Genomic DNA, 21,586 nt, shown 5'->3' with positions numbered 1-21,586 from the left:
GCCTATCGTAGCTTTTCAGGAGCCAGCCGGCCACTCCCTGCCACAGGCCCCCAAACACAAACAACGGCGCTTTTCCCTGGAAAACAAAATTCGCCTGCCAACTTTTTGATGGCAGATTGCAGGAGCCACTTGGTACTATCAAATCAGCCCAACTTGGCACTGGTGCCACCATGGGTCTGGTCAACATCCTGCCTATCGTAGCTTTTCAGGAGCCAGCCGGTCACTCCCAGCCATAGGCCCTCAGACCCAAACCTCGGCCCGTTTCCCTGGCAAACAAAAGTAAGCTGCCCCGCTTCTGGATGGCAGATTGCAGGAGCCACTTGGTAGTATCAAACCAGCCCTACTTGGTACTGGTGCCAACTTGGGTCTGGGAAACATCCTGCGTATCGTGGATTCTAAGGAGCCAGCCGGCCACTCCCAGCCACAGGCCCCCAAACACAAACAACGGCGCTTTTCCCTGGAAAACAAAACTCGCCTACCAACATTTTGATGGCAGATTGCAGGAGCCACTTGGTACTATCAAATCAGCCGAACTTGGCACTGGTGCCACCATGGGTCTGGTAACCATCCTGCCTATCGTACCTTTTCAGGAGCCAGCTGGTCACTCCCAGCCATAGGCCCCCAGACAAAAACCTCGGCTCCTTTCCCTGGCAAACAAAAGTAAGCAGCCCTGCTTCTGGATGGCAGATTGCAGGAGCCACTTTGCACCATCCAACTGGCCCGACTTGTCACTGTTGCCACCTCTGGTCTGGGAACCATCCTGCGTATCGTGGATTCTAATTAGCCAGCCGGCCACTCCCAGCCACAGGCCCCCAAACACAAACAACGGCGCTTTTCCCTGGAAAACAAAACTCGCCTGACAACTTTTTGATGGCAGATTGCAGGAGCCACTTGGTACTATCAAACCAGCCCAACTTGGCACTGGTGCCACCATGGGTCTGGTCACCATCCTGCCTATCGTAGCTTTTCAGGAGCCAGCCGGTCACTCCCAGCCATAGGCCCCCAGACACAAAGCTCGGCCCGTTTCCCTGGCAAACAAAAGTAAGCTGCCCCGCTTCTGGATGGCAGATAGTAGGACGCACTTGTTACTATCAAACCAGCCCGACTTGGCACTGGTGCCACCACTGGTCTGGGAACCATCCTGCGTATCGTGGATTCTAATTAGCCAGCCGGCCAATCCCAGCCACAGGCACCCAAACACAAACAACGGCGCCTTTCCCTGGAAAACAAAACTCGCCTGACAACTTTTTGATGGCAGATTGCAGGAGCCACTTGGTACTATCAAACCAGCCCAACTTGGCACTGGTGCCACCATGGGTCTGGTCACCATCCTGCCTATCGTAGCTTTTCAGGAGCCAGCCGGTCACTCCCAGCCATAGGCCCCCAGACAAATACCTCGGCCCGTTTCCCTGGAAAACAAAAGTAAGCTGCCCCGCTTCTGGATGGCAGATTCCAGGACGCACTTGGTAGTATCAAACCAGCCCAACTTGGCACTGGTGCCACCTTGGGTCTGGGAACCATCCTGCGTATCGTGGATTCTAAGGAGCCAGCCGGCCACTCCCTGCCACAGGCCCCCAAACACAAACAACGGCGCTTTTCCCTGGAAAACAAACTCGCCTGCCAACTTTTTGATGGCAGATTGCAGGAGCCACTTGGTACTATCAAACCAGCCCAACTTGGCACTGGTGCCACCATGGGTCTGGTCACCATCCTGCCTATCGTAACTTTTCAGGAGCCAGCCGGTCACTCCCAGCCATAGGCCCCCAGACAAAAACCTCGGCCCGTTTCCCTGGCAAACAAAAGTAAGCTGCCCCGCTTCTGGATGGCAGATTCCCGGACGCACTTGGTACTATCAAACCAGCCCAACTTGGCACTGGTGCCACCTCTGATCTGGGAACCATGCTGAGTATCGTGGATTCTAAGGAGCCAGCCGGCCACTCCCAGCCACAGGCCCCCAAACACAAACAACGGCGCTTTTCCCTGGAAAACAAAACTCGCCTGCCAAGTTTTTGATGGCAGATTGCAGGAGCCACTTGGTACTATCAAACCAGCCCAACTTGGCACTGGTGCCGTCATGGGTCTGGTCACCATCCTGCCTATCGTAGCTTTTCACGAGCCAGCCGGTCACTCCCAGCCATAGGCCCCCAGACAAAAACCTCGGCCCGTTTCCCTGGAAAACAAAAGTAAGCTGCCCCGCTTCTGGATGGCAGATGGCAGGAACCACTTGGTACTATCAAACCAGCCCAACTTGGCACTGGTGCCACCTTGGGTCTGGGAACCATCCTGCGTATCGTGGATTCTAAGGAGCCAGCCGGTCGCTCCCAGCCACAGGCCCCCAAACAAAACCACAGGGCTATTTCCTGGAAAACAAAACTCGCCTGCCAAGTTTTTGATGGTAGATTGCAGGAGCCACTTGGTACTATCAAACCAGCCCAACTTGGCACTGGTGCCACCATGGGTCTGGTCACCATCCTGCCTATCGTAGCTTTTCAGGAGCCAGCCGGTCACTCCCAGCCATAGGCCCCGAGACACAAACCTCGGCCCGTTTCCCTGGCAAACAAAAGTAAGCTACCCCGCTTCTGGATGGCAGATTGCAGGAGCCACTTGGTACTATCAAACCAGCCCGACTTGGCCCTGGTGCCACCTCAGGTCTGGGAACCATCCTGCGTATCGTGGATTCTAAGGAGCCAGCCGGCCACTCCCAGCCATAGGCCCCCAAACAAAAACAACGGCGCTTTTCCCTTGAAAACAAAACTTGCCTGCTAACTTTATGATGGCAGATTGCAGGAGCCACTTGGTACTATCAAACCAGCCCAACTTGGCACTGGTGCCACCATGGGTCTGGTCACCATCCTGCCTATCGTAGCTTTTCAGGAGCCAGCCGGTCACTCCCAGCCATAGGCCCCCAGACACAAAGCTCGACCCGTTTCCCTGGCAAACAAAAGCAAGCTGCCCCGCTTCTGGATGGCAGATTGCAGGAGCCACTTGGTACTATCAAACCAGCCCATCTTGGCATTGGTGCCACCTCTAGTCTGGGAACCATCCTGCGTATCGTGGATTCTAAGGAGCCAGCCGGTCGCTCCCAGCCACAGGCCCCCAAACACAAACCACAGCGCTTTTCCCTGGAAAACAAAACTCGCCTGCCAACTTTTTGATGGCAGATTGCAGGAGCCACTTGCTACTATCAAATCAGCCCAACTTGGCACTGGTGCCACCATGGGTCTGGTCACCATCCTGCCTATCGTAGCTTTTCAGGAGACAGCCGGCCCCTCCCTGCCATAGGCCCCCAGAGAAAAACCTCGGCCCATTTCCCTGGCAAACAAAAGTAAGCTGCCCCGCTTCTGGATGGCAGATTCCAGGACGCACTTGGTAGTATCAAACCAGCCCAACTTGGCACTGGTGCCACCTCTGGTCTGGGAACCATCCTGCGTATCGTGGATTCTAAAGAGCCAGCCGGTCACTCCCAGCCACAGGCCCCCAGACACAAACAACGGCGCTTTTCCCTGGACAACAAAACTCGCCTGCCAAATTTTGATGGCAGATTCCCGGAGCCACTTGGTACTATCAAACCAGCCCAACTTGACACTGGTGCCGTCATGGGTCTGGTCACCATCCTGCCTATCGTAGCTTTTCAGGAGCCAGCCGGTCACTCCCAGCCATAGGCCCCCAGACACAAAGCTCGGCCCGTTTCCGTGGCAAACAAAAGTAAGTTATCCCGCTTCTGGATGGCAGATTGCAGGAGCCACTTTTCACCATCAAACCAGCCCGACTTGGCATTGCTGCCACCTCTGGTCTGGGAACCATCCTGCGTATCGTGGATTCTAAGGAGCCAGCCGGCCACTCCCAGCCACAGGCACCCAAACACAAACAACGGCGCTTTTCCCTGGAAAACAAAACTCGCCTGACAACTTTTTGATGGCAGATTGCAGGAGCCACTTGGTACTATCAAACCAGCCCAACTTGGCACTGGTGCCACCATGGGTCTGGGAACCATCCTGCCTATCGTAGCTTTTCAGGAGCCAGCCGGTCACTCCCAGCCATAGGCCCCCAGACACAAACCTCGGCCCGTTTCCCTGGCAAACAAAAGTAAGCTACCCCGCTTCTGGATGGCAGATTGCAGGACGCACTTGGTACTATCAAACCAGCCCAACTTGGCACTGGTGCCACCTCAGGTCTGGGAACCATCCTGCGTATCGTGGATTCTAAGGAGCCAGCCGGCCACTCCCAGCCATAGGACCCCAAACAAAAACAACGGCGCTTTTCCCTGGAAAACAAAACTTGCCTGCCAACTTTTTGATGGCAGATTGCAGGAGCCACTTGGTACTATCAAACCAGCCCAACTTGGCACTGGTGCCACCATGGGTCTGGTCACCATCCTGCCTATCGTAGCTTTTCAGGAGCCACCCGGTCACTCCCAGCCGTAGGCCCACAGACACAAAACTCGGCCGGTTTCCCTGACAAACAAAAGTAAGCTGTCCCGCTTCTGGATGGAAGATTGCAGGAGCCACTTGCTACTATCAAACCACCCGACTTGGCACTGGTGCCACCTCTGGTCTGGGAACCATCCTGCGTATCGTAGATTCTAATTAGCCATCCGTCCACTCCCAGGCACAGGCCCCCAAACACAAACAACGGCGCTTTTCCCTGGAAAACAAAACTCGTCTGCCATCTTTTTGATGGCAGATTGCCGGAGCCACTTGGTACTATCAAACCAGCCCAACTTGGCACTGGTGCCACCATGGGTCTGGTCACCATCCTGCCTATCGTAGCTTTTCAGGAGCCAGCCGGTCACTCCCAGCCATAGGCCCCGAGACACAAACCTCGGCCCGTTTCCCTGGCAAACAAAAGTAAGCTACCCCGCTTCTGGATGGCAGATTGCAGGAGCCACTTGGTACTATCAAACCAGCCCGACTTGGCCCTGGTGCCACCTCAGGTCTGGGAACCATCCTGCGTATCGTGGATTCTAAGGAGCCAGCCGGCCACTCCCAGCCATAGGCCCCCAAACAAAAACAACGGCGCTTTTCCCTTGAAAACAAAACTTGCCTGCTAACTTTATGATGGCAGATTGCAGGAGCCACTTGGTACTATCAAACCAGCCCAACTTGGCACTGGTGCCACCATGGGTCTGGTCACCATCCTGCCTATCGTAGCTTTTCAGGAGCCAGCCGGTCACTCCCAGCCATAGGCCCCCAGACACAAAGCTCGACCCGTTTCCCTGGCAAACAAAAGCAAGCTGCCCCGCTTCTGGATGGCAGATTGCAGGAGCCACTTGGTACTATCAAACCAGCCCATCTTGGCATTGGTGCCACCTCTAGTCTGGGAACCATCCTGCGTATCGTGGATTCTAAGGAGCCAGCCGGTCGCTCCCAGCCACAGGCCCCCAAACACAAACCACAGCGCTTTTCCCTGGAAAACAAAACTCGCCTGCCAACTTTTTGATGGCAGATTGCAGGAGCCACTTGCTACTATCAAATCAGCCCAACTTGGCACTGGTGCCACCATGGGTCTGGTCACCATCCTGCCTATCGTAGCTTTTCAGGAGACAGCCGGCCCCTCCCTGCCATAGGCCCCCAGAGAAAAACCTCGGCCCATTTCCCTGGCAAACAAAAGTAAGCTGCCCCGCTTCTGGATGGCAGATTCCAGGACGCACTTGGTAGTATCAAACCAGCCCAACTTGGCACTGGTGCCACCTCTGGTCTGGGAACCATCCTGCGTATCGTGGATTCTAAAGAGCCAGCCGGTCACTCCCAGCCACAGGCCCCCAGACACAAACAACGGCGCTTTTCCCTGGACAACAAAACTCGCCTGCCAAATTTTGATGGCAGATTCCCGGAGCCACTTGGTACTATCAAACCAGCCCAACTTGACACTGGTGCCGTCATGGGTCTGGTCACCATCCTGCCTATCGTAGCTTTTCAGGAGCCAGCCGGTCACTCCCAGCCATAGGCCCCCAGACACAAAGCTCGGCCCGTTTCCGTGGCAAACAAAAGTAAGTTATCCCGCTTCTGGATGGCAGATTGCAGGAGCCACTTTTCACCATCAAACCAGCCCGACTTGGCATTGCTGCCACCTCTGGTCTGGGAACCATCCTGCGTATCGTGGATTCTAAGGAGCCAGCCGGCCACTCCCAGCCACAGGCACCCAAACACAAACAACGGCGCTTTTCCCTGGAAAACAAAACTCGCCTGACAACTTTTTGATGGCAGATTGCAGGAGCCACTTGGTACTATCAAACCAGCCCAACTTGGCACTGGTGCCACCATGGGTCTGGGAACCATCCTGCCTATCGTAGCTTTTCAGGAGCCAGCCGGTCACTCCCAGCCATAGGCCCCCAGACACAAACCTCGGCCCGTTTCCCTGGCAAACAAAAGTAAGCTACCCCGCTTCTGGATGGCAGATTGCAGGACGCACTTGGTACTATCAAACCAGCCCAACTTGGCACTGGTGCCACCTCAGGTCTGGGAACCATCCTGCGTATCGTGGATTCTAAGGAGCCAGCCGGCCACTCCCAGCCATAGGACCCCAAACAAAAACAACGGCGCTTTTCCCTGGAAAACAAAACTTGCCTGCCAACTTTTTGATGGCAGATTGCAGGAGCCACTTGGTACTATCAAACCAGCCCAACTTGGCACTGGTGCCACCATGGGTCTGGTCACCATCCTGCCTATCGTAGCTTTTCAGGAGCCACCCGGTCACTCCCAGCCGTAGGCCCACAGACACAAAACTCGGCCGGTTTCCCTGACAAACAAAAGTAAGCTGTCCCGCTTCTGGATGGAAGATTGCAGGAGCCACTTGCTACTATCAAACCACCCGACTTGGCACTGGTGCCACCTCTGGTCTGGGAACCATCCTGCGTATCGTAGATTCTAATTAGCCATCCGTCCACTCCCAGGCACAGGCCCCCAAACACAAACAACGGCGCTTTTCCCTGGAAAACAAAACTCGTCTGCCATCTTTTTGATGGCAGATTGCCGGAGCCACTTGGTACTATCAAACCAGCCCAACTTGGCACTGGTGCCACCATGGGTCTGGTCACCATCCTGCCTATCGTAGCTTTTCAGGAGCCAGCCGGCCACTCCCTGCCACAGGCCCCCAAACACAAACAACGGCGCTTTTCCCTGGAAAACAAAATTCGCCTGCCAACTTTTTGATGGCAGATTGCAGGAGCCACTTGGTACTATCAAATCAGCCCAACTTGGCACTGGTGCCACCATGGGTCTGGTCACCATCCTGCCTATCGTAGCTTTTCAGGAGCCAGCCGGCCACTCCCAGCCATAGGCCCCCAGACACAAACCTCGGCCCGTTTCCCTGGCAAACAAAAGTAAGCTGCCCCGCTTCTGGATGGCAGATTCCCGGACGCACTTGTTACAATCAAACCAGCCCAACTTGGCACTGGTGCCACCTCTGGTCTGGGAACCATGCTGAGTATCGTGGATTCTAAGGAGCCAGCCGGCCACTCCCAGCCACAGGCCCCCAAACACAAACAACGGCGCTTTTCCCTGGAAAACAAAACTCGCCTGCCAAGTTTTTGATGGCAGATTGCAGGAGCCACTTGGTACTATCAAACCCGCCCAACTTGGCACTGGTGCCACCATGGGTCTGGTCACCATCCTGCCTATCGTAGCTTTTCAGGAGCCAGCCGGTCACTCCCCGCCATAGGCCCCCAGACACAAACCTCGGCCCGTTTCCCTGGCAAACAAAAGTAAGCTACCCCGCTTCTGGATGGCAGATTGCAGGACGCACTTGGTACTATCAAACCAGCCCAACTTGGCACTGGTGCCACCTCAGGTCTGTGAACCATCCTGCGTCTCGTGGATTCTAAGGAGCCAGCCGGCCACTCCCACCCATAGGCCCCCAAACAAAAACAACGGCGCTTTTCCCTGGAAAACAAAACTCGCCTGCCAACTTTTTGATGGCAGATTGCAGGAACCACTTGGTATTATCAAGCCAGCCCGACTTGGCACTGGTGCCACCTTGGGTCTGGGAACCATGCTGCGTATCGTGGATTCTAAGGAGCCAGCCGGCCACTCCCTGCCACAGGCCCCCAAACACAAACAACGGCGCTTTTCCCTGGAAATCAACACTCGCTTGCCGACTTTTTGATGGCAGATTGCAGGAGCCACTTGGTACTATCAAACCAGCCCAACTTGGCACTGGTGCCACCATGGGTCTGGTCACCATCATGCCTCTCGTAGCTTTTCAGGACCTAGCCGGTCACTCACAGCCATAGGCCCCCAGACACAAACCTTGGCCCGTTTCCCTGGCAAACAAAAGTAAGCTGCCCCGTTTCTGGATGGCAGATTTCAGTAGCAACTTTGCACCATCAAACTGGCCCGACTTGTCACTGGTGCCACTTTCGGTCTGGGAAACATCCTGCGTATCGTGGATTCTAATTAGCCATCCGGCCACTCCCACCCACAGGCCCCCAAACACAAACAACGGCGCTTTTCCCTGGAAAACAAAACTCGCCTGCCAACTTTTTGATGGCAGATTGCAGGAGCCACTTGGTACTATCAAATCAGCCGAACTTGGCACTGGTGCCACCATGGGTCTGGGAACCATCCTGCCTATCGTACCTTTTCAGGAGCCAGCTGGTCACTCCCAGCCATAGGCCCCCAGACAAAAACCTCGGCTCCTTTCCCTGGCAAACAAAAGTAAGCAGCCCTGCTTCTGGATGGCAGATTGCAGGAGCCACTTTGCACCATCAAACTGGCCCGACTTGTCACTGTTGCCACCTCTGGTCTGGGAACCATCCTGCGTATCGTGGATTCTAATTAGCCAGCCGGCCACTCCCAGCCACAGGCCCCCAAACACAAACAACGGCGCTTTTCCCTGGAAAACAAAACTCGCCTGACAACTTTTTGATGGCAGATTGCAGGAGCCACTTGGTACTATCAAACCAGCCCAACTTGGCACTGGTGCCACCATGGGTCTGGTCACCATCCTGCCTATCGTAGCTTTTCAGGAGCCAGCCGGTCACTCCCAGCCATAGGCCCCCAGACACAAAGCTCGGCCCGTTTCCCTGGCAAACAAAAGTAAGCTGCCCCGCTTCTGGATGGCAGATAGTAGGACGCACTTGTTACTATCAAACCAGCCCGACTTGGCACTGGTGCCACCATGGGTCTGGGAACCATCCTGTGTATCGTGGATTCTAATTAGCCATCCGTCCACTCCAGGCCATAGGGCCCCAGGCACAAACAACGGCGCTTTTCCCTGGAAAACAAAACTCGCCAGCCAACATTTTGATGGCCGATTGCAGGAACCACTTGGTATTATCAAGCCAGCCCGACTTGGCACTGGTGCCCCCTTGGGTCTGGGAACCATGCTGCGTATCGTGGATTCTAAGGAGCCAGCCGGCCACTCCCTGCCACAGGCCCCCAAACACAAACAACGGCGCTTTTCCCTGGAAAACAAAACTCGCCTGCCAAGTTTTTGATGGCAGATTGCAGGAGCCACTTGGTACTATCAAACCAGCCCAACTTGGCACTGGTGCCACCATGGGTCTGGTCACCATCCTGCCTATCGTAGCTTTTCAGGAGCCAGCCAGCCACCCCCAGCCAGAGGCCCCCAGACAAATATTTCGGCCCGTTTCCCTGGCAAACAAAAGTAAGCTGCCCCGCTTCTGCATGGCAGATTGCAGGAGCCACTTTGCACCGTCAAACCAGCCCAACTTGGCACTGGTGCCACCTCAGGTCTGGGAACCATCCTGCGTATCGTGGGTTCTAATTAGCCATCCGTCCACTCCAGGCCATAGGGCCCCAGGCACAAACAACGGCGCTTTTCCCTGGAAAACAAAACTCGCCTGCCAACTTTTTGATGGCCGATCGCAGGAACCACTTGGTATTATCAAGCCAGCCCAACTTGGCACTGGTGCCACCATGGGTCTGGTCACCATCCTGCCTATCGTAGCTTTTCAGGAGCCAGCCGGTCACTCCCAGCCATAGGCCCCCAGACACAAACCTCGGACCGTTTCCCTGGCAAACAAAAGTAAGCTGCCCCGCTTCTGGATGGCAGATTCCCGGACGCACTTGTTACTATCAAACCAGCCCAACTTGGCACTGGTGCCACCATGGGTCTGGGAACCATCCTGTGTATCGTGGATTCTAATTAGCCATCCGTCCACTCCAGGCCATAGGGCCCCAGGCACAAACAACGGCGCTTTTCCCTGGAAAACAAAACTCGCCTGCGAACATTTTGATGGCCGATTGCAGGAACCACTTGGTATTATCAAGCCAGCCCGACTTGGCACTGGTGCCACCTTGGGTCTGGGAACCATGCTGCGTATCGTGGATTCTAAGGAGCCAGCTGGCCACTCCCAGCCACAGGCCCCCAAACACAAACAACGACGCTTTTCCCTGGAAATCAACACTCGCTTGCCGACTTTTTGATGGCAGATTGCAGGAGCCACTTGGTACTATCAAACCAGCCCAACTTGGCACTGGTGCCGTCATGGGTCTGGTCACCATCCTGCCTATCGTAGGTTTTCACGAGCCAGCCGGTCACTCCCAGCCATAGGCCCCCAGACAAAAACCTCGGCCCGTTTCCCTGGAAAACAAAAGTAAGCTGCCCCGCTTCTGGATGGCAGATTGCAGGAACCACTTGGTACTATCAAACCAGCCCAAGTTGGCACTGGTGCCACCATGGGTCTGGGAACCATCCTGTGTATCGTGGATTCTAATTAGCCATCCGTCCACTCCAGGCCATAGGGCCCCAGGCGCAAACAACGGCGCTTTTCCCTGGAAAACAAACTCGCCTGCCAAATTTTTGATGGCAGATTGCAGGAGCCACTTGGTACTATCAAACCAGCCCAACTTGGCACTGGTGCCACCATGGGTCTGGTCACCATCCTGCCTATCGTAGCTTTTCAGGAGCCAGCCGGTCACTCCCAGCCATAGGCCCCGAGACACAAACCTCGGCCCGTTTCCCTGGCAAACAAAAGTAAGCTACCCCGCTTCTGGATGGCAGATTGCAGGACGCACTTGGTACTATCAAACCAGCCCAACTTGGCACTGGTGCCACCTCAGGTCTGGGAACCATCCTGCGTCTCGTGGATTCTAAGGAGCCAGCCGGCCACTCCCACCCATAGGCCCCCAAACAAAAACAACGGCGCTTTTCCCTGGAAAACAAAACTCGCCTGCCAACTTTTTGATGGCCGATTGCAGGAACCACTTGGTATTATCAAGCCAGCCCGACTTGGCACTGGTGCCACCTTGGGTCTGGGAACCATGCTGCGTATCGTGGATTCTAAGGAGCCAGCCGGCCACTCCCTGCCACAGGCCCCCAAACACAAACAACGGCGCTTTTCCCTGGAAATCAACACTCGCTTGCCGACTTTTTGATGGCAGATTGCAGGAGCCACTTGGTACTATCAAACCAGCCCAACTTGGCACTGGTGCCACCATGGGTCTGGTCACCATCATGCCTCTCGTAGCTTTTCAGGACCTAGCCGGTCACTCACAGCCATAGGCCCCCAGACACAAACCTTGGCCCGTTTCCCTGGCAAACAAAAGTAAGCTGCCCCGTTTCTGGATGGCAGATTTCAGTAGCAACTTTGCACCATCAAACTGGCCCGACTTGTCACTGGTGCCACTTTAGGTCTGGGAACCATCCTGCGTATCGTGGATTCTAATTAGCCATCCGGCCACTCCCACCCACAGGCCCCCAAACACAAACAACGGCGCTTTTCCCTGGAAAACAAAACTCGCCTACCAACATTTTGATGGCAGATTGCAGGAGCCACTTGGTACTATCAAATCAGCCGAACTTGGCACTGGTGCCACCATGGGTCTGGTAACCATCCTGCCTATCGTACCTTTTCAGGAGCCAGCTGGTCACTCCCAGCCATAGGCCCCCAGACAAAAACCTCGGCTCCTTTCCCTGGCAAACAAAAGTAAGCAGCCCTGCTTCTGGATGGCAGATTGCAGGAGCCACTTTGCACCATCAAACTGGCCCGACTTGTCACTGTTGCCACCTCTGGTCTGGGAACCATCCTGCGTATCGTGGATTCTAATTAGCCAGCCGGCCACTCCCAGCCACAGGCCCCCAAACACAAACAACGGCGCTTTTCCCTGGAAAACAAAACTCGCCTGCCAACTTTTTGATGGCAGATTGCAGGAGCCACTTGGTACTATCAAACCAGCCCAACTTGGCACTGGTGCCACCATGGGTCTGGTCACCATCCTGCCTATCGTAGCTTTTCAGGAGCCAGCCGGTCACTCCCTGCCACAGGCCCCCAGACACAAAGCTCGGCCCGTTTCCCTGGCAAACAAAAGTAAGCTGCCCCGCTTCTGGATGGCAGATAGTAGGACGCACTTGTTACTATCAAACCAGCCCGACTTGGCACTGGTGCCACCACTGGTCTGGGAACCATCCTGCGTATCGTGGATTCTAAGGAGCCAGCCGGCCACTCCCAGCCTCAGGCACCCAAACACAAACAACGGCGCTTTTCCCTGGAAAACAAAACTCGCCTGACAACTTTTTGATGGCAGATTGCAGGAGCCACTTGGTACTATCAAACCAGCCCAACTTGGCACTGGTGCCACCATGGGTCTGGTCACCATCCTGCCTATCGTAGCTTTTCAGGAGCCAGCCGGCCACTCTCAGCCATATGCCCCCAAAAACAAACCACGGACCTTTTCTCTGGCAAACAAAAATCAGCTGCCCCACTTCTGGATGGCAGATTGCAGGAGCCACTTGGGACTATCACACCAGCACAACATGGCACTGCTGCCACCTTGGATCTGGGAACAATCCTGCGTATCGTACATATTCAGGAACCAGCCGAACACTCCCAGCCACAGGCCCCCAAACACAAACAACGGCCCTTTTCTCTGGCAAACAAAACTCAACTGCCCCTCTTCTGGATGGCAAATTGCAGGACGCACTTGGTACTACAAAAAGAGCCCGACTTGGCAGTGGTGCCACCTTGGCTCTGGGAACCATCCTGCATATCGAGCATTTTAAGGAGCCAGCCGGCAATTCCCAGCCGTATGCCCCAAAAAGAAACCATGGACCTTTTCTCTGGCAAAAAAAACTCAGCTGTCCCGCTTCTGGATGGCAGATTGCAGGAGTTACTTTGAACCATACAACCAGCCTTACTTGGCACTGGTGCCACCTTGGATCTGGGAACCATCCTGCCTATCGTTGATTTTCAGGGGCCAGCCGGCCACTCTCAGCCATAGGCCCCCAAACACAAACCACAGCCCTTTTCTCTAGCAAACAAAATTCAACTGCCCCGCTTCTGGATGGCAAATTGCAGGAGCCACTGGGTACTACAAAAACAGCCTGACTTGGCACTGGTGCCACCTTGTGTCTGGTTACCATGCGGCGTATCGTGCATTTTAAGGAGCCAGGTGGCCACTCCCAGCCATATGCCCCCAAACACAACCCACGGCCCTTTTCTCTGGCAAACAAAACTCAGCTGCCCCGCTTCTGGATGGCAGATTGCAGGAGACACTTGGTACTATCAAACCAGCCCGACTTGGCACTGGTGCCACCTTGGGTCTGGGAACCATCCTGCGTATTGTGGATTGTCAGGAGACAGCCGACCACTCTCGGCCACAGAGCCCAATCAAAAACAAAGGTCCGTTTCCCTGGCAAAAAAAACTCAGCTGCCCCGCTTCTGGATGGGAGATTGCAGGAGGCACTTGACACTGTCAAACGAGCCCCACTTGGCACTGGTGCCACCTTGGGTCTGGGAACCATGCTGCGTATCGTGGATTTTCAGGAGCCAGCCGGCCACTCCCAGCCACAGGCCCCCAAACACAAACCACAGCCTTTTTCTCTGGCAAACAAAACTCAGCTGCCCCGCTTCTGGATGGCAGATTGCAGGAGCCACTTGGTACTATCAAACCAGCCCGACTTGGCACTGGTGCCACCTTGGGTCTGGGAACCATCCTGCCTATCGTGGATTTTAAGGAGCCAGCCGGCTACTCCCAGCCACAGGCCCCCAACAAAAACCACGGCCCTTTTTTCTCGCAAACAAAACTTAGCTGCCTCACTTCTGGATGGCAGATTGCAGGAGCCACTTGGTGTAATCAAACCAGCCCGACTTGGCACTGGTGCCACCTTGGGTCTGGGAACCATCCTGCGTATCGTGGATTCTAAGGAGCCAGCCGGCCACTCCCAGCCACAGGCCCCCAAACAAAATCAACGGCGCTGTTCCCTGGAAAACAAAACACGCCTGCCAACTTTTTGATGGAGTTTGCAGGAGCCACTTGGTACTATCAAACCAGCCCGACTTGGCACTGGTGCCACCTTGGGTCTGGGAAACATCCTGCGTATCGTGGATTCTTAGGAGCCAGCCGGCCACTCCTAGCCACAGGCCCCCAAACAAAAACCTAGGCCTATTTCTCTGGCAAACAAAAGTAAGCTGCCCTGCTTCTGGATGGCAGATTGCAGGAGACACTTGGTACTATCAAACCAGCCCGACTTGGCACTGGTGCCACCTTGGATCTGGGAACCATGCTCTGTATCGTGGATATTCAGGGGCCAGCCGGCCACTCTCAGCCATATGTCCCCAAACAGAAACCTCAGCCCGTTTCTCTGGCAAACAAAACTCAACTGCCCCTCTTCTGGATGGCAAATTGCAGGATGAACTTGATACTAAAACCGCAGGCCGACTTGGTAGTGGTGACACCTTGGGCCTGGGAACCATCATGCGTATCGAGCATTTTAAGGAGCCAGCCGGCCACTCCCAGCAATATGCCCCCAAAAACAATCCACGGAATTTTCCTCTGGCAAACAAAAATCAGCTGCCCCGCTTCTGGATGGCAGATTGCAGGAGCCACTTTGCACCATCAAACCAGCCCGACTTGGCACTGGTGCCACATTGCATCTGGGAACCATGCTGCCTAGCGTGGATTTTCAGGAGCCAGCCGGCCACTCTCAGATATATGCCCCCAAACAAAACCCACGGCCCGTTTCCCTGGCAAACAAAATTAAGCTGCCCCGCTTCTGGATGGCAGATTGCAGGACGCACTTGGTAGTATCAAACCAGCAAAACTTGGCACTGGTGCCACCTTGGGTCTGGGAACCATCCTGCATATCGTGGGTTCAAAGGAGCCAGCCGGCCACTCCCAGCCACAGGCCCCCAAATACAAACAATGTCGCTTTTCCCTGGAAAACAAAACTCGCCTGCCAACTTTTTGATGGCAGATTGCCGGAGCCACTTGGTACTATCAAACCAGCCCAACTTGGCACTGGTGCCACCATGGGTCTGGTAACCATCCTGCCTATTGTAGCTTTCCAGGAGCCAGCCGGTCTCTCCCAGCCATAGGTCCCCAGTCACAAACCTCGGCCCGTTTCCCTGGCAAACAAAAGTAAGCTACCCCGCTTCTGGATGGCAGATTGCAGGAGCCACTTGGTACTATCAAACCAGCAAAACTTGGCACTGGTGCCACCTTGGGTCTGGGAACCATGCTGCGTAACACAGATTCTAAGGCGCCAGTCGGCCACTACGAGCCACAAGCCCCCAAACACAAACAACGGCGCTATTCTCTGGCAAACAAAACTCAACTGCCCCTCTTCTGGATGGCAAATTGCAGGACGCACTTGGTACTACAAAAACAGCCCGACTTGGCACTGGTGCCCCCTTGGGTCTGGGAACCATCCTGCGTATCGATCTTTTTAATGAGACAGCCGGCCACTCCCAGCCATATGCCCCCAAACACAACCCACGGCCCTTTTCTCTGGCAAACAAAACTCAACTGCACCGCTTCTGGATGGCAGATTGCAGGAGCCACTTGGTACTATCAAACCAGCCCGACTTGGCACTGGTGCCACCTTGGGTCTGGGAACCATCCTGCGTATTGTGGGTTGTCAGGAGCCAGCCGAACACTCTCGGCCACAGACCCCAATTAAAAACAACGGCCCGTTTCACAGGCAAACAAAACTCAGCTGCCCCGCTTCTGGATGGGAGATTGCAGGAGGCACTTGACACTGTGAAACCAGCCCCACTTGGCACTGGTGCCACCTTGGGTCTGGGAACCATACTGCGTATCATGGATTTTCAGGAGCCACCCGGCCACTCCCAGCCACAGGCCCCCAAACACAAACCACAGCCTTTTTGTCTGGCAAACAAAATTCAGCTGCCCCGCTTCTGGATGGCAGATTGCAGGAGCCACTTGGGACTATCACACCAGCACAACATGGCACTGCTGCCACCTTGGATCTGGGAACCATCCTTCCTATCGTGGATTTTCAGGGGCCAGCCGGTCACTCTCAGCCACAGGCACCAAACACAAACCACGGCCCTTTTCTCTGGAAAACAAAACTCAACTGCCCCTCTTCTGGATGGCAGATTGCAGGAGCCACTGGGTACTATGAAACCAGCCCTACTTGGCACTGATGCCACCTTGGGTCTGGGAACCATGCTGCGTATCATGGATTTTCAGGAGCCAGCCGGCCACTGCCAGCCACAGGCACCGAAACACAAACAACAGCCTTTTTCTCTGGCAAACAAAATTCAGCTGCCCCGCTTCTGGATGGCAGATTGCAGGAACCACTTGGTACTAACAAACCAGCCCGACTTGGCACTGATGCCACCTTGGGTCTGGGAACCATCCTGCGTATCGTGGATTCTAAGGAGCCAGCTGGCCACTCCCAGCCACAGGCCCCAAAACACACACAACGGTGCTTTTCCCTGGAAAACAAAACTCGCCTGCCAAACATTTGATGGCAGATTGCAGGAGCCACTTGGTATTATCAAACCAGCCCAACTTGGCACTGGTGCCACCATGGGTCTGGTCACCATCCTGCCTATCGTAGCTTTTCAGGAGCCAGCCAGCCACCCCCAGCCAGAGGCCCCCAGACAAATATTTCGGCCCGTTTCCCTGGCAAACAAAAGTAAGCTGCCCCGCTTCTGGATGGCAGATTGCAGGAGCCACTTTGCACCATCAAACCAGCCCAACTTGGCACTGGTGCCAACTCAGGTCTGGGAACCATCCTGCGTATCGTGGGTTCTAAGGAGCCAGCTGGCCACTCCCAGCCACAGGCCCCCAAACACAAACAACGGCGCTTTTCCCTGGAAAACAAAACTCGCCTGCCAACTTTTTGATGGCAGATTGCAGGAGCCACTTGGTACTATCAAACCAGCCCAACTTGGCACTGGTGCCACCATGGGTCTGGTCACCATCCTGCCTATCGTAGCTTTTCAGGAGCCAGCCGGTCACTCCCAGCCATAGGCCCCCAGACACAAACCTCGGCCCGTTTCCCTGGCAAACAAAAGTAAGCTGCCCCGCTTCTGCATGGCAGATTGCAGGAGCTACTTAGTACTATCAAACCAGCCCGACTTGGCACTGGTGACACCTCTGGTCTGGGAACCATCCTGCCTATCGTGGATTTTCAGGGGCCAGCCGGCCACTCTCAGCCATATGCCCCAAAAACAAACCACGGCCCTTTTCTCTGGCAAACAAAACTCAACTGCCCCTCTTCTGGATGGCAAATTTTAGGACGCACTTTGTACTACGAAAACCGCCCGACGTGGCACTGGTGCCACCTTGTGTCAGGGAACCATCCTGCATATCGAGCTTTTTAAGGAGCCAGCCGGCCACGCCCAGCCATATACCCCCAAAAACAAACCACGGACCATTTCTCTTGGAAACAAAAATCCGCTGCCCCGCGTCTGGATGGCAGATTGCAGGAGCCACTTTGCACCATCAAACCAGCCCGACTTGGCACTGGTGCCACCTTGGGTCTGGGAACAATCCTGCATATCGTGGATTCTAAGGAGCCAGCCGGCCACTCCCTGCCACAGGCCCCCAAACACAAACAACGGCGCTTTTCCCTGGAAAATAAAATTCGCCTGCCAGCTTTTTGATGGCAGATTGCAGGAGCCACTTGGTACTATCAAATCATCCCAACTTGGCACTGGTGCCACTATGGGTCTGGGAACCATCCTGCCTATTGTAGCATTTCAGGAGCCAGCCGGTCACTCCCAGCCATAGGCCCCCAGACACAAACCTCGGACCGTTTCCCTGGCAAACAAAATTAAGCTCCCCCGATTCTGGATGGCAGATTGCAGGAGCCACTTGGTTGTGTCAAACCAGCCCGACTTGGCACTGGTGCCACCTTGGGTCTGGGAACCATCCTGCGTAACGTGGATTCTAAGCAGCCACCCGGCCACTCTGAGCCACAGGCCCCCAAACAGAAACAACGGCGCTTTTCCCTGGAAAACAAAACTCGCCTGCCAACTTTTTGATGGTAGATTGCAGGAGCCACTTGGTACTATCAAACCAGCCCAACTTGGCACTGGTGCCACCTCTGGTCTGGGAACCATCCTGCCTATCGTAGCTTTTCAGGAGCCAGCCGGTCACTCCCAGCCATAGACCCCCAGACACAAACCTCGGCCCGTTTCCCTGGAAAACAAAAGTAAGTTACCCCGATTCTGGATGGCAGATTGCAGGAGCCACTTGGGACTATCAAATCAGCCCAACTTGGCACTGGTGCCACCATGGGTCTGGTAAACATCCTGCCTATCGTAGCTTTTCAGGAGCCAGCCGGTCACTCCCTGCCATAGGCCCCCGGACACAAACCTCGGCCCGTTTCCCTGGCAAACAAAAGTAAGCTGCCCCGCTTTTGGTGGCAGATTGCAGGATGCACTTGGTACTTACAAACCAGCCCGACTTGGCCCTGGTGCCACCTTGGCTCTGGGAACCATGCTGCGTAACGTAGATTCTACGAGGACAGGCGGCCACTCCCAGCCACAGGCCTCTAAACAAAAACAACGGCGCTTTTCCCTGGAAAACAAAACTCGCCTGCCAACTTCTTGATGGCAGATTGCAGGAGCCACTTGGTACTATCAAACCAGCCCAACTTGGCACTGGTGCCACCATGGGTCTGGTCACCATCCTGCCTATCGTAGCTTTTCAGGAGCCAGCCGCTCACTCCCAGCCATAGGCCCCCAGACAAATACCTCGGCACGTTTCCCTGGCAAACAAAAGTAGGCTGCCCCGCTTCTGGATGGCAAATTGCAGGACGCACTTGGTACTACGAAAACAGCCCGACTTGGCACTGATGCCACCTTGGGTCAGGGAACAATCCTGCGTATAGAGCTTTTTAAGGAGCCAGCCGGCCACGTCCAGTCATATACCCCCAAAAAAAAAACCACGGAACTTTTCTCCAGCAAACAAAAATCCGCTGCCCCGCGTCTGGATGGCAGATTGCAGGAGCTATTTAGTATTATCAAACCAGCCCGACTTGGCACTGGTGGCACCATGAGTCTGGTAACCATCCTGCCTATCGTAGCTTTTCAGTAGTCAGCCGGTCACTCCCAGCCATAGGCCCCCAGACAAATACCTCGGCCCGTTTCCCTGGGAAACAAAAGTAAGCTGACCCGCTTCTGGATGGCAGATTGCAGGAGGCACTTGGTACTATCAAACCAGCCCAACTTGTTCCCAGACCCAAGGTGGCACCAGTGCCAAGTGGGGCTGGTTTGATGGTGCAACGTGGCTCCTGCAATCTGCCATCCAAAAGCGGGGCAGCTTACTTTTGTTTGCCAGGGAAACGGGCCGAGGTTTGTGTCTGGGGGTCTATGGCTGGGAGTGACCGGCTGGCTCCTGAAAAGCTACGATAGGCAGGATGGTTCCCAGACCAGAGGTGGCACCAGTGCCAAGTTGGGCTGGTTTGATAGTACCAAGTGGCTCCTGCAATCTGCCATCAAAAAGTTGGCAGGCGAGTTTTGTTTTCCAGGGAAAAGCGCCGTAGATTTTGTTTGGGGGCCTGTGGCTCAGAGTGGCCGGGTGGCTGCTTAGAATCCACGTTACGCAGGATGGTTCCCAGACCCAAGGTGGCACCAGTGCCAAGTCGGGCTGGTTTGACACAACCAAGTGGCTCCTGCAATCTGCCATCCAGAATCGGGGCAGCTTAATTTTGTTTGCCAGGGAAACGGTCCGAGGTTTGTGTCTGGGGGCCTATGGCTGGGAGTGACCGGCTGGCTCCTGAAAAGCTACGATAGGCAGGATGGTTCCCAGACCCATAGTGGCACCAGTGCCAAGTTGGGATGATTTGATAGTACCAAGTGGCTCCTGCAATCTGCCATCAAAAAGTTGGCAGGCGAGTTTTGTTTTCCAGGGAAAAGCGCCGTTGTTTGTGTTTGGGGGCCTGTGGCTGGGAGTGGCCGGCTGGCTCCTTAGAATCCACGATATGCAGGATTGTTCCCACACCCAAGGTGGCACCAGTGCCAAGTCGGGCTGGTTTGATGGTGCAAAGTGGCTCCTGCAATCTGCCATACAGACGCGGGGCAGCGGATTTTTGTTTCCAAGAGAAATGGTCCGTGGTTTTTTTTCGGGGGTTTATGGTTGGGCGTGGCCGTCTGGCTCCTTAAAAAGCTCGATATGCAGGATGGTTCCCTGACACAAGGTGGCACCAGTGCCACGTCGGGCGGTTTTCGTAGTACAAAGTGCGTCCTAAAATTTGCCATCCAGAAGAGGGGCAGTTGAGTTTTGTTTGCCAGAGAAAAGGGCCGTGGTTTGTTTTTGGGGGCATATGGCTGAGAGTGGCCGGCTGGCTCCTGAAAAGCTACGATAGGCAGGATGTTTACCAGACCCATTGTGGCACCAGTGCCAAGTTGGGCTGATTTGATAGTACCAAGTGCGTCCTGCAATCTGCCATCCAGAATCGGGGTAGCTTACTTTTGTTTTCCAGGGAAACGGGCCGAGGTTTGTGTCTGGGGGTCTATGGTTGGGAGTGGCCGGCTGGCTCCTTAGAAACCACGATACGCAGCATGGTTCCCAGACAAGAGGTGCCACCAGTGCCAAGTTGGGCTGGTTTGATACTACCAAGTGGTTCCTGCAATCTGCCATCCAGAAGCGGGGCAGCTTACTTTTGTTTGCCAGGGAAAAGCGCCGTTGTTTGTGTTTGGGGGCCTGTGGCTGGGAGTGGCCGGCTGGCTGCTTAGAATCCACGATACGCAGGATGGTTTCCAGACGTGAGGTGGCGCCAGTGCCAAGTCGGGCTGGTTTGATAGTACCAAGTGCGTCCTGCAATCTGCCATCCAGAAGCGGGGCAGCTTACTTTTGTTTGCCAGGGAAACGGGCCGAGGTTTGTGTCTCGGGGCCTATGGCAGGGAGTGACCGGCGGGCTCCTGAAAGCTACGATAGGCAGGATGGTGACCAGACCCATGGTGGCACCAGTGCCAAGTTGGGCTGGTTTGATAGTACCAAGTGGCTCCTGCAATCTGACATCAAAAAGTTGGCAGGCGAGTTTTGTTTTCCAGGGAAAAGCGCCGTTGTTTGTGTTTGGGGGCCTGTGGTTGGGAGTGGCCGGCTGGCTCCTTAGACACCACGATACGCAGGATGGTTCCCAGACCAGAGGTGGCACCAGTGCCAAGTCGGGCTGGTTTGATAGTACCAAGTGGCTCCTGCAATCTGCCATCCAGAAGCGGGGCAGCTTACTTTTGTTTGCCACGGAAACGGGCCGTTGTTTGTGTTTGGGGGCCTGTGGCTGGGAGTGGCCGACTGGCTCCTTAGAATCCACGATACGCAGGATGGTTCCCAGACCAGAGGTGGCACCAGTGCCAAGTCGGGCTGGTTTGATAGTACCAAGTGGTTCCTGCAATCTGCCATCCAGAAGCAGGGCAGCTTACTTT

Source organism: Melospiza melodia, chromosome 3 (genome assembly GCF_035770615.1).
Source record: "Melospiza melodia melodia isolate bMelMel2 chromosome 3, bMelMel2.pri, whole genome shotgun sequence".
Classification (NCBI taxonomy): Eukaryota; Metazoa; Chordata; class Aves; order Passeriformes; family Passerellidae; genus Melospiza; species Melospiza melodia.
The sequence above is the reverse complement of the archived record's forward strand: the minus strand, read 5'-3'. Positions refer to the sequence as shown.